At 40.7% G+C, this 15,863-nt stretch overlaps 1 protein-coding gene across 1 annotated transcript in view; it reads right to left on the bottom strand.

Annotated features, from left to right (window-relative positions):
* Positions 1–287: 287 nt before the first annotated feature.
* Positions 288–15,863, bottom strand: part of LOC131838611 (uncharacterized) — a 156,612-nt gene continuing 141,036 nt past the window's right edge. Inside the window, exon 9 of the mRNA XM_059185053.1 lies at positions 288–2,952. The gene's annotated coding sequence lies outside the window, so the exon portion shown is untranslated. The remainder of the gene's footprint in view (positions 2,953–15,863) is intronic.

Genomic DNA, 15,863 nt, shown 5'->3' with positions numbered 1-15,863 from the left:
GTCTAGCAAAACAACTCCAAGAGATCATCACCATTCTTCTTGACTCACGACTTCCAAAAGGCATTGGTACCGTAGGTCCAAGAAGACACGTTACATAGCCAAGCTCTGTGAACTAGAGAGTGTTGCACAAATAACCAGGGATTTCCCTAATTATCAACATCAATATGGAGCAGAGATGTGAGGCTTAAAATATAATCCCTGCTTCGGGTTCTAGAAGGATAGAGTTCTTGGATGAGGAAGAAATTCCAAAACTTAAAAAAAAAATTTTTTTTTTAATCAATTGATCATTTATGATACCCCCAGACACTATGGTAGATGCCAAGAGTATGGCAGTGAACAAGACTTCACATCCTGTGTCCTCACGGAACTCACAGTCCAGTGTGCTGAGCGCTGAGAGCCATGTGGTGATTGTGATTTCTCTAAGTCAATCTGTACTGAACTTTCTTTCTGTGCCAGGCCTGTGCTAGGAGCATAAGCGTTTAAAAAATAAAGCAAAGAAGAACAACCACAGCCATCCTTGCTTCTAGGCTACTCACAGACAAACAGCTAGAATGCTAGAATGACAAGTTGAAATTGCTATCATCCAGGATGTACTCGGACAGCTCCAGGACACAGAACAGGCTGCTGTGTCTTCTAATTGGAGACGGGGTGTCAGAGGAAGCCCCATGGGAACACTGACACGGGCCAAGCTTTATCAGAAGCGGAGTTCACCAGACAGATCTGTGACTGTTAAGACTTCACCCTTATGGTTAACACTGGACTATTCAAAATATACTGCTGCGGAAGACCCTCAGACACAGAAACCACTGCAGCAAGGTAGACTTGGGCTTAAGTTGGCTCATTTATAAATGCAGTTACTTAAAAGTTACTTTTCCCCTGATTTTGTGAAAATGTTCCCACTGAGACCTTGTCATCAGTAACACATCACTCTGGACATCAGGTGTTTGTCGACAAACGTGGTTGACAGTCCACTGATTTTCCTGTTTTAACTTGGTCTCTCCTAGACGTTGTTTACCAACCTGAACCAGGACAAGTGGAAAGAGAGAATGTGGGGGAAAGGGGGAAGGGAGAGAGAGAGAAAGAGGAGGAGGAGGAGGAAGAGGAGGAAGATGAGAAGGAGGAACGGAGGGAGGGAAGGAGGAAGGAAGGGATAAGATCCATTCCAGGGACAGATTCATTTGGAGATTAGAATCCAGTACAAAAGAGACACTAATTTTAAAAAAGAACATCATGGCCTGGCACCAACAGATGTGAGACAAGCAGGTTAAAGAGCCAAGAGAAAAACAATGAAAATAATCAGCTGAAAATAACCGGACAGCAGGGAGTCAGAGAAGACAGGTGATGGAGAGGCACCCGGAGGAGGTGACCTCATTTCAAAAAAACAGGCAGAAACTAGGCTGTTGCTCTACTTACTAGGAAAAAGAGTAAAAAGTATGTAAAATTTTACCACTCTGCATACAATCACCTAAAAATAAAAATTGCTTCAGCAGAGGTAAAGTGGTTAGAAAACTGGCTGTTTGCAGAGAAGGAAAATGACCATTTCCTATCCTGTGCGCAGGGAGCAGTCTGAAAACTGTCTCCTCAAAGCACCCTCTCTCTACTGAGCTTTTGTCCCAGGGCAATTTCGCACTTTGATGATGGTTGCTATTTGTCACTAGCCTGGGTTCCACTAAGAAGTCTTTTTCAGCTATTTTGCAAAAGAACAGTTGGAATAGATTCCCAGGTAAGATGAAAAGGCCTATTTCTGATGGCTGAGGCTGACTTCTAGAAAGTTCCATCCCTTGAAATGTTCGGATCCCAGGCAGCTGCACAGGACTTGATTTTCAAATAGAGTCCGGAGACCGTCACTTCCCCCAGGGGGATTTGCCCTTTAAGCTGCAGAGCGACAGGCATCAAATGATACCCATCCTGACACCGGGAGCCCAGGGAGAAATTTTACATTTCACAGCTGAACCAAACCTCACAATGCACCAGGGAAGAATTGGTAAAAGGTTGAGCTAGAGCTACGGTCTTCAAATTGGAATACTAATGATGACCTTTAATGAAGCCTGACAGTACAATCTGCTTCTCATTGTTGCTTAAGGGCCAGCTCCCAAGCACACCCTGGCTTTCAAGGAAGGGACAGACTGGGATAAATGGACCCTGCTGGTGAGCAGGCCTGAGCACAGCTGATCTTTCAGCCAGGATTAAATTAATTAAAGTGATTCTCTCAGCCAAAGAATTAGTCTTTTTATCTGTCATTATTGTATTGTTTATTAATCTCCAATGGGGGCTAATTGGTATCTGAGCTTTTGGGGACAAGGGATCTTAGAGTGATAGGGATGAAATTGTTCTCATTTGGAATGGGGTGAACAGGAAGGGTTGTCTTAGTTCTAGATGTGAAACGAGCTTGTTAATTTAAGACCTTCATCAAAAGACTACAACAGCCCAAGGCAAGAACAGTAAGACAAAATGAACCTATCTGGAGGAAGGTTTAGCTGTGTTGGCTTTGCCCCAGATTAGTAATCAATGGATAGTCACTAAGAAACCTACTGCAAAGGTGGCATGGTGCCAGGGAATTAGAGGGACCCATTCATATGCCATGGCTCCTTAAATAAGGGTGCACTTTAGTTAATGAGATGCCCGAGTCCCATACCCCAGAGGAATCTGGAAAAAAAAAAAATTTTGAATACCCGTCTAGTTCAAACTCCCAATTTAACAGATAATAAGGAAATTTCAATCAGTCATGAGGCAGTTTCTCAGGGCTGGGGTATTTCTTACAGTGGGAAAAACATATCAGGCCAGGCTTCAACATCCAGATGTTACCTGGGTCCAAAGGGAATATGATCCCTCCTTCTCTGCTTTCAGTTCTACTCTCAGGGCGGGGATGAACGTGGAGGGATGACCCCCAGAGGAGACCTTGCGCCTGGGAAGATAGGGGAGGAGTAGATACACGTCTTGAGCCATCCTAGCCTAGGAAAAGAGAGAAACAAAATTCTGCTGGTGTTAGTGAAGGCTAAGTTTGCAAGTGAGAGAAGTTCTACTGTCCCATGCCTCGTGGCTGCTCCAGGAAAGTATACTCTGGGGGAATTCCTGTTCTGAAGGCTGCCCTGCTTTAGCAGTTCTCTCCTATTGCTCTGAGCTCTGGCATCTAGGGATTGCCAAAGAAGCAAATTGATTTCAAGACATTATTTTGCAAGCTTGCCATCTCTCTCTGGCAATAACAACCCTTAAGACCATGGTGGGCTGCAAGATAGTTCGTGTTCTGTTAGTGACAGCAGACGAAGGCCCAAAGTCAGAAATTCCATTCATGATCCCTGAACATAGACACCACCCTCATGGTTTCTGTCTCTCAGCAATAGTCTTGCTACTCTATTCCCACTCTGATCACGTGGTGCCACTTTGGCCTCTGCAAGCAACGTAATAGCCTGAGGTAGGAAGCAGTCCAGGCTGCCTCCCAGTGAACGGCTGTTTATAACAGAGTCAAGATACGGAGTACATAGCAGCAGGTGTCTGGGAGCAATAGAGAGGGTCAGGCTTCCCTGTCACACCATTATACTGAGACCCCCAATATTATTTTTTATTCTGTATTCTGTCCTTCCTTTGTTTATACTATCTTCCTTTGTTTATACTATCCAGAGCACCAATAAGGATTCAGCTTTTTCAACTCACGCAGGTACAGTCGTCTTAAATTACTGGTCATAGCCGGAAGAGCATCTCAGTAAAGACTCTCTGTTGCTGGCGCTCACTTGATGTATGCAGGAAACTCACAAGGGCTCTCCCTGTAGTGAGCACCTCTACCCATGTCAATGGAGCTTGCTTGGTAAAGGGTAGGGACAATTTCAGAAGCTGCACACTACAGGGGCCACTTCCGCAGCTGCTGTCACTGGAGAGGAAATGTAACCTGCTGTTTCCCTGCTGGCTCTCATTCAGAGGGGAAAAGTTAAAAGACTTGTGTCCCACAGGACTGCCCTCTCTAAGCCATCTGGTTATAAAGCATGGGCTTTTCTTAAAGGCTTTCCCATCTGCACCCACTTGTATTTCTAGGTTTTAGGCTGCCCTAGAGCCCAGGACAGGATACCTAGGAGGGAAAAGAGAAGCAACCTTGGAGGTTCACGGCTGGGTTGTCCCTCAGACACAGGGTTTCCCCACAGTCTGCTGCTCTATCCCCCTCCCAGAGTCCTCTGATAGTTGCTTTACACATTCTGTCCAGGGTTTCAGTTGTAGTCAGTGGAATCGAGTGAAGGGGGCTTGTTCCATCTGGATCAAAACCAGAACTCTTCCGTGTCTTTTTAACAAGTGTCCATTATTCTTTGAACATATCCTTGTTTCTGATTAAACAAGGCTCTGGGCTCACCTTAGATCGTCTTTGCCCCAGCCCTTGAACCAGTCATTTCTCAAAGGAGCTCTAGTTCCTTTTAGCAGAGAACAGTATTGGGGAACCAAGATCCAGGCACTAGATTGCTATTGCTTTTGGGCTTTACTTCTTCTAGGCCCTTTCCTGCTCCCAGGTTCTCTTGGTGGACAGACCTTAAAGAAGCAGCCTCAGAGCCACAGATAATTGTGCTACCCGGCTATTTGGTTTTAACATTTTAAAATAAAGTTACGTTAAAGTAAGTAAAATTAGGGGTGCCCGGGTGGCTCAATGGGTTAAAGCCTCTGCCTTCAGCTCAGGTCATGATCTCAGGGTCCTGGGATCGACCCCTGCATCTGGTTCTCTGCTCAACAGGGAGCCTGCTTCCCCCCCTCTCTCTGCCTGCTTCTCTGCCTACTTGTGATCTCTCTCTCTCTGTCAAATAAATAATAAAATAAAATCTTAAAAAAATAAGTAAAATTAGAAATTTATTCGACAATACACTAGTTGCACTAACCAAGTTTCAAGTGCTCAAGAGCCTCATGTGGACAGTGACAATCATATAAAATATTGCTGATATGGAACATTTCTGTCATTGCAGTGCTGGTCCAGATAATTTCAGCCAAAAAAATTATCTATATTGTTTGTGAAAATAAAGCAGAAAGACTATATCAAGGTTTTCAGAATATCTAGACCTTAGATTAAATACACAACATCACCTATACACAACCCAGGATTTGCCTTACAGCAAAAGGATGGTCGATACCTTCAAACAATCAAGGTGCTTTTGAGGCCAGCCGTTTATCTGTTTAAGTCAGCTTTCACTCTCAAAGAAGACCAGGGATTATAACAGCATCTTTTCAAGAATCCAGTGCAACCAGTTTCTTACACCAAACACAAAAATAAACTCGAAATGGATTCAAGATCTATATGTGAGACATGAAACCACGAAGCTCCCAACAGAAAACACAGGTGCTAATTTATTTGACATTGGCCTCAGCAACATCCTTCTAGGTATGTCTCCACATGCAAGGGAAACAAATGCAAAAATAAAACTATGGGGACTACTCAAATAAAACGTTTTGCACCATCAACAAAACAAAAGGGAACTTACTGAATAAGAGAAAATATTCTGATAAGGGGTTAATATAAATTGTATCATGAACTTATACAACTCAACACTAAAAAGACACAAACAATCCTATTAAAAACGGGTCAAGGGGCACCTGGGTGGCTCAGTGGGTTAAAGCCTCTGCCTTCGGCTCAGGTCATGGTCTCAGGGTCCTGGGATCAAGCCCCGCATCATACTCTCTGCTCAGCGGGGAGCCTGCTTCCCTTCCTCTCTCTGCCTGCCTCTCTGCCTGCTTGTGATCTCTCTCTCTCTGTCAAATAAATAAATCTTTAAAAAAAAAAACCAAAAAACGGGTCAAGCACTTGAATAGACATCTGTCCAAATAAGACCTACCAATGGCAGAGAGACACATGGGAAGATGTTCAGCATCACTAACCATCAGGGAAATGCAAATCATAACCACAATAAGATACCATCTTACACTTGTCAGAATGGCTAGAATCAAAAAGACAAAAAATAACAAGTGTTGGTGAGGATGTGGAGAAAAAGGAACTCTCATGCACTCACTGGGAATGTAAATTGGTATAGCCATCATGGAAAATAATATACAGGTTCTTTAAAAAATTAAAATATAAATACCAGACAGAATGGGAAAAGATATTTGCAAACGACATATTAGATAAAGGGCTAGTATCCAAAATCTATAAAAAGCTTATCAAACTCTACATCCAAAGAATAAATAATCCAATCAAGAAATGGGCAGAGGACATGAACAGACATTTCTGCAAAGAAGACATCCAGATGGCCAACAGACACATGAAAAAATGCTCCACATAACTCAGCATCAGGGAAATACAAATCAAAACCACAATGAGATACCACCTCACACCAGTCAGAATGGCTAAAATTAACAAGTCAGGAAATGACAGATGCTGGTGAAGATGCGGAGAAACAATTCCTACATTGTTGGTAGGAATGCAAGCTGGTGCAACCACTCTGGAAAGCAGCATGGAGGTTCCCAAAAAGTTGTACATAGGGTTACCCTATAAAACAGCACAGTGCATAATGTCTTTCCTGTCTGAATACCTTAGGATGGAGACTTTGAAGTCTTAATGAAAACTGTTGAAGAAACTGATAATGTTCTCACTTTTTCAGCATTCTTACTAAAGCATCATAAATCCAGGCCAGCTGACAGTGATTGTTTAGAGAAAAAGAAAAAAAAAACAAAAACAGTCTCAAAATTGTGTCATAGAATAAAAGATGATAGAGCTATACCAGGAATTTTAAAAAATATAAAGATATAGATATAGTCATTAAATTAGATTTAATTTAATAATATATTTATCATTATCAAATGTTATTCAATATTTAAATATTATATTTTATATTTATATTAATAATATAATATATAAATATTTAATATTAAAATGATCTATATATCATCATTAAATGAGATAATGCACATACAGAGCTTAGTATAACACTTGGCACAAACAGTGAGTTCTCATTACATTTTAGCTGTTCTTTTGATTCCTTTTTTTAAAAATAGAAGTTTAGTTTCTTTTTTAAAAAGAGATTTGTTTTAGAGAGAGAGAGAGCATGAGCAAGGGGAGGGGCAGAGGGAGAGAGTGAGAATCTCTTTTTTTTAAAAGATTCTATTTATTTATTTGACAGAGAGAGACACAGTGAGAGAGGAGGCATGAGCAGGGGGAGCAGCAGAGGGAGAGGGAGAAGCAGGCTGCCCGCTAACTAGGGAGCCCCATGCAGGACTCGATCATGACCTGAGCCAAAGGCAGCCACTTAACCAACTGAGACACCCAGGTGCCGGGAGAGTGAGAATCCTAAGCAGACTCCATGTGGGGCATGGAACCCAACACAAGGCTCAATCCCAGAACCCTGAGATCACCACCTAAGCCGAAATCAAGAATTGGATGCTCAACCATCTGAGGCACCCAGACACCCCAGAAGTTTAGTTTCTGAGTCCAAGTATATTCTCTTTCCTCCTTCTCTTATGGTGACGAATTTCACAACTATGTGGAGCCCTTTTGATAAGCTCTCTGCATATATTGTCTCATTTAAACCTCAAATAACCCAGCGAGGTAGGTACCATTATTATACCAAGCTCCAGTTAGAGTAAATATCTTGCCCAGAATCACAAAGCTTGCAAGTGGTAGAGGAGAGATTTTGTGCACATCATCTGGCTCTAGAGCCAGGACTTCTAATCCCCATGTAAGAAATTCCAAAATGAGTTGCAAAATCCTTTCACATAATTTATTATGTGAAAAGGTTCAGAAAATATTGACGCCAAAATATAAAGCCTTATATATGATAAGACAAACTCTGCCCTCTAATACCTAGTGCAAAAAGAGGTTGGGGACATAGATTTAGAAACAATGTTGATGCTTGATGATGACAATGATGATGATAGCAAACACATATAGTACTTATTTTGTAACAGACACTGTTCCAAGCGCTTCATATATACTAACCCATTCAATTTTCACAATAACCCTATAAAGTAAGTACTATTATTATAACTATTTCAGAGAAGAGGAAATGAAGCAGGGAGGTTTAGTGACTTACAAAAAACTTCACACAACCAGTAAGCTTGAATCTGGGATTTGAACTCAGATAGTCTGACTCCAGAGTTCACACTCCCACGCACCATACTAGATTGTCCTAGTGCCGCTATCCCACAGCTAGTGATCTCTGTTACTGAAGAAATCATTCAACCATGACTACCCCTGCCATGTTGAACTTAAAATTCCTCAAAATTGGGGCACCTGGGTGGCTCAGTTGGTTGAGTGTCTGCCTTTGGCTCAAGTCATGACCCCAGGGTCCTGGAATCGAGTCCCACATCGGGCTCTGCCTGCTGCTCCCCCAGCTTGTGCTCTCTCTCCCTCCCTCTCTCTCCCTCTTTGCCAAAGAAATAAATAAAATCTTTTTAAAAAACTTCCTCAAAATTGAGGCTATAAAGTTGTTAGCCTTATCCGAAGAGAAGCATACAAATAGAAAATTTAAAAGAGCATATCCAGTTGTGTGTAATCTGTTCCCTTAGGGCCACTGGAATTCCTATTCTCCTCCAGTCCCTCCCACATTTGCTTATTATTTCTTTATCATTCGCATAAACACACACACACACACACACACACACACAGAGCTCCTTTAGAAAAACTCAACCATTATGTTTGTCTTTCTGAATTATTCTGACTCTTTGCACTTGAGACTTGTAGCTCCTTGAGTCGCAATATGCCTGAAACAAAAGAGGAGATCAGTTGAAAAACATGAGTGGGTTTTCTTAGAAAATTGCATGCTTCCATCACAGGCCTGTTGTGAGGATCAAAGTGAGAATGTGCGTGATCTCGCTTTGAAAATTCTGAAGGCCTTCAGAAATGTAAGGGATAGTTATTGTCACCATACTAAAAACAAAACCCCGAGCTCTCTTCTTAAAACAATTCCCCAAACACAGTATCAACGGGAAGGCAGAGCTGTGGTTCATAGTCTTTCTTTTTATTGGCTCGGACTTTAGAGTTTTTGTGTGTGTGTTTTTTTTTCATAGCCATTAATATCTGTTTCCTTGGAGTTGCACAAGGCTTGCACAAGCTCACTGAGACTGTGCAATAAGATTCGTTTATGAATTGGCCAACAGATGACACCTTTTTTTCAAGGAAATTTGCATTTGTCATTGCAATAATTGAATTCACTGCTCAACACATGAATAAATTCCTCAAAGAAGTCTTTGTGTTGTGCTTGGGATTAAGAGTACTTTTTTCTGTCAAAGCAAGGCAAATTCTGCCTGAAATGAGTTTCTTTCTGCAGCACAAAAAAAGTGAGTGGGTGAAAAGATGTTAAGACAATCCTTTGCATATGAAGACCTCAGTTGAACCAACTTCCTCTATGACCTGAATAAAGTCAGAACATTTCTCGGGACCTTAGTTTTCCTAGCTACAGAATGGGGAGGATGGCCTAGAATTCTGTGATCCCTTCAGACTCTAATATTTTATGATCCTATGAATCTTCCCTCCAGAGATGCCCAAAAAATTAAATATGGTATGTCTCACCCTAACAATGGAAAAACCTTAGTGTTCCAGAAAGAAATGTAAGAAATGTAATCTATCTGCATGATAATAAAAAAAGTACCTCTAACTTTATAGTTCACAGAGTGTTTTCACATATATTATTTCATTTGATCCCTACCATAAATCTTTGAAATAGCAATTTTTATTCCATTTTACAGATGACGAACTTGAAACTCAGAGTGAGTTGTTAAAAGTCTCTTCCAAAATTCCACACTTAATAAATGGTGAGTCCAGGACTCAAAATGTGGGTCTGGAGTAGTATAATTTCACCTCCTACTCCATGATGCCTGACAACTTTCTACAGGAGATTTTTATTTCTTCCTTATGGGTTGCAGATGTTGGTATTGAAAATTATGCCAGGGACGCATATATTCTTGCATGAAATGATGATAAGAAATTGGCTGAGCAAGAAAGTTGAACTCTTACTGAGCCTATTTCATAAGCATCATAAAGGCGAAGGTCCCACAAGCAAACGAAATGCTGAAATGCTGTATCTCAACATTCATATGCTTCTTCATTCATTCATGAATTCAGCACAGATTTGCAAGCCATTCAATATAACCAGGCATGGTGTTAGGAGACAACAGCATTGAATAAGACAATGTATAAAATATATAATATGACAGGAAAAATAGACAAATGGGAATTGTTACGAATCTTCTGCTAAGGAAAATTTAGAATGTTACAGGAACAATTGAGAAAAAGCATGTGACTTTTTTTCCTCAATGCTGCAGCCTTCCCAAAGAACATGGCTTTCAAAACAAGAACTGGAGAAAAGGCAGACCACTGCTCACATAAGCAAGAGGGAGATGTAAACAAGAGGGAGATGTTCTTTTTTTTTTTTTTTAAGATTTTATTTCCTTATTTGACAGAGAGAGAGAGAGTACAAGCAGGCAGAGTGGCAGGCAGAGGGAGAGGAGGAAGCCAGCTCCCCGCTGAGCAGGGAGCCTGATGTGAGACTCCATCCCAGGACCCTGGGCTCATGATCTGAGCCACCCAGGTGTCCTGAGGAAGATGTTCTATGTAGAAAGAAGAGCATGTGCCAAGGCAATCCTTGCTTTTACTTTTAAAAAGTTACTGCTGCTTTCAAAAATACGTTTCTAAGATTTTTAAAGTACAAAAATGATGAGTGTGTTGTGTCAAAGGAAATGATACAAAGGTCTATAAAGAATAAGTTAATATTCTAGCTCTAGCCTCTTCCCATTTCTACCTAACCAGTATGAATTGTTCTTGTGTAGAATACCCCACTTCCTCCCATCATACTGTTATGATGTAGCTAATTTATTTCAAAGTGCTTGAATCCAGACAGTGTGATTTTACTTCGGGTTCATTGGTTTAAGTCACAAGCCAAGACAAGTCAGTTGCCCTAATTCAGACGTGGTTACTATAATCGCATCAGTTATCTTCATCTTTGACCAACACAAAGACATTTCACTGATCAGTATAGTAAATGTCAGAAATGGGTTTTTCACAGGTGAAATTAGTAGTTTATTAGCATCATAGATGTTTAAAATGGGTTCTCACTGGTCAAATTGGTGGTGTTCAATTACATACGACTGATCTAAACTCTTTTAGAGACACCCCACTTCCTTGCATGGATAGGGTTTAAATGTCTAACAAGGTCTGCAGCCTGCTCCCTCAGAGGTGGTATCTAAGACTTGACTCTAAAGAGTACTGATCCAGCGGCACCTGGGTGGCTCAGTTGCTTAAGCGTCTTGCCTTCTGCTCAGGTCATATTCCCTGGGTCCTGGGATTGAGCCCCGCATTGGGCTTCCTGCTCAGTGGGGAGACTGCTTCTCCCTCTCCTGCTCCCCCTGCTGTGTTCTCTGTCAAACAAATAAATAAAATCTTAAAAAAAAAAAAAAAAAGAGTACTGATCTAGTTTGTTTGGGAGGATTTCTGAGGGCCTGATACAGACCATAAGGAGAACAGAATCCTTCCCTGCCATATTGTCACATCTGGCTCAAGGGAACCTGTCATGCAAGATGGTGAGCAAAACAACTAAAGGATGGAGCGGAACTTAGCTGAGCTTCTATGACTGGTGATATGACCTGTGTGTGCTTGCTTGTTATAAACGCTCATGAATGAAGTGGGATTGGGTCCGAGACTTGCTAACTAAACCTACCTAAAACTTTCTTTTTTTAAGATTTTACTTGTGCATTTATTAAATATTATCAAATAGAAAGAGAATGCCTGCACGCGTGCTTGTTCAAGCAGAGAAGATCTGAGGGCGAGGGTGAGGGAGAGAGAGGAAGAATCTGAAGTGGACTCTGCCCTGAGTGCAGAGACCAGACTCAGAGGGTTGGGGGGGGGGGATCCATCCTACCATTAGGAGATCTCCACCCATGACCAGATCTCTACTTCTGAACTCCACCAGAGTGATGCTTAACCAACTGAGCCAGCCAGGTATCCCAAACCTACCTGAAACTTTTAAGAGGTTAATATTATTTACTAATATGACCCTAGTCACATTTAATGCATGACTAAATTGGCTTAGATAAGTTCACAGCACACACAGATAGCCTCATGCACACATACTTGTAAAATTTTATAAAGTAAGAACGTATCATACCAGATTCATTTTTTTTAATTTAAAAATTTATTATTTACATGGGATGCATCTAGGTTAAGGGAGAAAGATATAATGTAATTTGTTTAAAGACTGAAAAAAGATTCCATAGAGTAGATATATTTGTTTGTTCTACCATTTACCAGATACCACTATTAATGAATATTTTCCATTTTATTTTTGTTTCTATGATTATAAGGATTGCTATAATAAGCAACCTTGAACTTAGAACCTTATTTTAATGTTTCTATTTCTATGGAATGTATTTTTTTAAAGCAGGATTGCTAGAGGTAATGGAAGTTTAATACACTGAAATGAAGTCTATTTTAATATGTATCACCAGATTACCTTCCAAAAAGCCTGTCATAATAGACACATTCCCATATCCCATTAATTTATGGGAATAGCAGTTTTCTAGCATCTTCTCCAAGTCACAGTGGTATTGCCCTCTTAATGTTTTGCCAATTTGATGGGCAAAATGATGCTTCATTGTCACTGTGTTTGGCATCTCCTTGATTACTGAGGTTAAGTCTTTTGTCTTACGTTTTAGGACTTTGGGGTTTTTTCTTAAGTGAATTTCCCATTTATATTATTTGCTCAATTCTAAGGTTTGTTTTTTAAGATTTATGGGAGCATACAGAATAATAGAAAGATTGTTTTGTTTGTAAGGTAGTTCTTATTTTTTTCTAAGCTGCCATTGCTTTTTAATTTTGTCATGGTATATGTGTCACTTTAAAAAACATCTCTCCCTTATATGTTTATTAAAAAATTAAAAAAACAAAAAACAAAAAACATCTCTCTTCCATCATAGCTTCAGGGTCCTGTGAACAAGAAGACTTCCCTCATAACAGGTTTCTACAAACATGTTTCCAAACTTTCTAAAATTTTAATTTTATTTTAAAACATTGAAGAATGTAATTCCTCTGTAATTTTTCAATAAGTTGTGAGTAAGGGGGTCTTTTTCTTCCAGGAAGGTAGTCAGTGCCACATCTCATATCTTTTTTTTTTTTTTTTTCTTTAAAGTAGGCTCCATGTCCAGCATGATGCCCCACACGGGGCTTGAGCTCATGACCCTGGATCAAGACCTGAGCAAGAGTCAAATTTTAACTGACTGAGCCACCCACGTGCCCCATATATCTCCTAAGTTCTCAAATGCATAGATCTCTCTTTTTAATTTTTTTTAATTTTTCTATTTGACTCCAAAGCTTGCTTGCTTTTTTTCTTTCTTTATATTTTTCTACATTCCTGCCACTCTTATATTGTGAGAACAACAGACTTATAATAAGTCCTACTTTCCTTGGCTGGTTTTTATTTATTAAGAAAAATGAATTAGTGGCACCTGTGTGACTCATTCGTTAAGAGTCTGCCTTTGGGTCAGGTCATGCTCTTAGGACCCTGGAAGAGAGCCCTGCTTTGGGATCCTTGCTCAGAGGGAAGCCTTCTTCTCCCTTTCCCACTTCCCCTGCTTGTGTTCCCTTTCCTGCTGTGTCTCTCTCTGTCAAATAAATAAACAAAATCTTAAAAAGAAAAGAAAAGAAAAATGAATTAGGTAAAACAGCAAATTATTTAAAATTTTAAAGTTTATTATTCAAATGAGAAAGGAAATGGAAAACAGGTCGTAAGTCTGGTTTACCTAACTAAGAGACTCTGGAAATGTCCCTGGCTTCCCTCGCCTTGCTCATCTGCAAACTTGGCATTTATAATTTTCACTTATTCCACAGGTTTATTTTAAATAGCTAAGGAAGTTAGACACTGAAAATAATGTGTAAATTCTAAATGGCATTACACGTGTCAGTTACCCAATGTCATGTAGGATGCAATATGTGGGATACCTAATTCTTTATGGACTATGCTTGGATCCGCAAGCATGACCACCTCTTATAAAGCGTCATGAGCCTGCTCTCGTTTCTCCCTGTCAGAACAGAGGAATGGTCTACGAGACATTAAAATCACATGTGTTTTCAAAGCCCCGGCCAACTAATTGGGAGGAACTATAGAAAACAAACGGCAATGATGAACAATGCGGGGTAGAAAAGCTGCCTCCCCAAATCCCCAGGTTAAATAGACTTAAGAATCCCATGTTGTGGCCTGGCCTGGGGAGGATTCTAAGAGGATCATTCCCCCATGGCAGCCTGGGTAAAGGGTGAAAGGTTAACAGGCCAATCCCAGGACAAGGTGTTGGCCCAAATTAGGTGTTTAGAACATTTGCTGAAGGACTTAAGTCTGCTGAGTTCTTTATTTCCAACAGCAAAAGTGTTTAGGGAACAAAAAAAGACTTTTGTAAGGAAGAATTCAAGAAATCTAGTTGGGTCCTCTCTTCTCCAAGGGAACCAAAAAGGTTAAAAATCCACCCCCATCCCCCCATTTCAAGGCGATGATTACAAATAAAAAGCAATAAAGCTTGTTTTGTGTTCTGGGAACGACCATAAATTGGTTAACAGCTCCCTTGAGTTTGGAATTACTCTTCCACTGAGACCAAGCAGAACCACCAAGAAGTACTTATGATTACCTAGTACTCTGGCATCTAAATACTTCCAATATCTTTTCTGCATTTTAGGACAATGAATTATCCAGGGAAATCCAAGGCAAGGGCAGGAAGAAGGAGATAGTTTAAGAGCTGGAGAAAAGAAGTGTAATTGGACACCTGCCTCACGTTATAACCCCACACACTCCAAAGGCCAGAAGAATTTTCTGCAGTCATCCTGGAAAAGTACTTAAGCAATGACTTTGGCTATGTTGTTATCCAAAGATGGAATTCTATAGCGATGAGATCATGTGCCTGGAAGATGACATTTTTGAGGGGGAGAAAAAAGCATTTCTTCAGGCATTTTTGTACAAGACGCTCTGAAAATGTGCCTGGCCAATTTCATCTAGCACCAGGACTCTCATATGATCTCTCTGAATTCTGATGATGTCAGCATAGATTGAGCACAAAGAATCACATCAGTAAATTCATGAAACAGGCACCAATGGAGTAAGAGTTTACCTCGATTTTGCAAGAAAATTTTATAAAAACCGTTGCTGTGGTACCTCACACTAACTCCAAACTCCAAAAACTACAAAATTTAGAAAATATCATGTATTAGATTCAGATAAAAAGGTAAACAGTGGAGGGACAGTGGTGGTGGCAATTATTCTGTTTACAGAAGGAACTGTGAGTAGAATTCTTTCAGATTGCAAGATGCCTTAATGGATTTCCATGTGGTATATAGGAGGCAAAAATGTGAATTATGACCTTCTGTGTAAGAAAAAATAAAATGCTTCAAAGGCAGATGATGAGCCTGAAACCCCAATCCTTAACAACATGAAATCCTTCTCATCTCTGGTCTCTTGTAACCAAGTGCACATTTTCAAAAAATGCCTGCTGGAGGTTGAGGTGCTCTCTGTAGAAGATGGAACAAGACCATCTCTCCTGGAGAGCGATCCCGGATGGTCCCACACATCCCTAGCTGCTTCTTCCTGTTTTGCTGCCCTCAGACACCTGCAGGGAACACTTCCCTCCGGGTGTCCTGCCTTCTCCCTCCAGGGCGTTTTTGATCTTTGTTTCCCTGTACCTGGTTGAGAGCCCAGGACGTACTAGTTTTGAAGTAGAGAACTGAAAAGTCTCTCATTTTATTTTAATTTTAGATTTTATTTATTTATTTGAGAGACAGTGAGAGAGACAGCGAGAGCCAGAGAGAAAGCACGAGGGGAGGGGAGGAGCAGAGGCAGAAGCAGAAAGCAGACTCCCCACTAAACAGGGAGCCCAACACGGGGCTCGATCCCAGGACCCGGGGATCATGACCTGAGCTGAAGGCAGACGTGTAACCC

This window comes from Mustela lutreola, chromosome 1, assembly GCF_030435805.1.
Source record: "Mustela lutreola isolate mMusLut2 chromosome 1, mMusLut2.pri, whole genome shotgun sequence".
Taxonomy (NCBI): Eukaryota; Metazoa; Chordata; class Mammalia; order Carnivora; family Mustelidae; genus Mustela; species Mustela lutreola.
This window is presented reverse-complemented; position numbering and strand designations above follow the sequence as displayed.